Genomic DNA, 1,049 nt, shown 5'->3' on the forward strand with positions numbered 1-1,049 from the left:
ATTATTATTTCAAATGAAATTTCAAACGAAGTTTATTTTGTACAGCACCATTTTAGAAAAAAGACAAACAAAGCTCCTAAATTGAAACGCGAGATTTTTGTCGCTGACAATGGCTAGAGAGTTGATACAATAACAATATCCTGACTCTCTGTAACTGAAGATGGAGAGGACATTTGATGTTTTGAGGCTTTCCTGTAATAGTCTTAAGAGTGGTGATATGCTGAATCATGGTCAATATTTTAAACATTTTTAGAGAGAAATGGTTTTGGCCAATAGCCATGTCCACTTGAACACAGGGTTCTTCCTGTTTGAAGTTATTCTGTTCCAAATTCTACCAGCAGCCTTTAGCCTTAGTTACAAAAACAAAACAAATTCTTTCACCCAATTTTTGTGACTTGAGTAAGTATTCTATTACATAATAGTTTGTTTCATCAATGGTATGTGCATCTCCCTTTGCTTTCTTTAAGTTGTACTGTATCTGTCATTATATCAGCCATCCGCCACGCTTCAGAATTTGGCATTGGCCGTTGAAACATTAGGGGCACTGCAATGATTTTTTCCATTTATGTATTTTAAGTATTTTGTGTCTGTTTTAGGTTTGATGTTCTCTCTCACAATTGGCTTGTCCCTTCCTGTGCTCTGCATCATTTAAGCAAACATCATGATGTCCTTGGCACTTTTTGCTGTGTTCTGCACGTTCTTGGATGACAGAACGTTCCCACTCGTTTTTTCAGCTGGTTCTAGATCATCTCGTTCACCCAACCCGACATTTACATGCCCATATCAGCGTTATGATGTCACTTGTCTGTAGTCAGAAGTGTAGGCTGCAAAACAGTGGGGACAGAACTTGCTGCTGTGCCAGTGTAGATGTGGTGTTAAAATGCTGTTATTCCTGCCAGGGTTCATTGAGTCTCTGCTGAGAGTGGCATCCCACAGAACTGCCCTCATCTGCCAAGCTCTCCGCTCTGGAAGGCTCGCAAAACTCCCACAAGTGAGATTCAGCATTCTTACTGGGGTGAGTGTGTGTGCTTTTTTTCATGAGGTCAGTC

The sequence above is a fragment of the Sinocyclocheilus grahami genome, unplaced genomic scaffold, assembly GCF_001515645.1.
Source record: "Sinocyclocheilus grahami isolate Dianchi unplaced genomic scaffold, SAMN03320097.WGS_v1.1 scaffold3.1, whole genome shotgun sequence".
Taxonomy (NCBI): domain Eukaryota; kingdom Metazoa; phylum Chordata; class Actinopteri; order Cypriniformes; family Cyprinidae; genus Sinocyclocheilus; species Sinocyclocheilus grahami.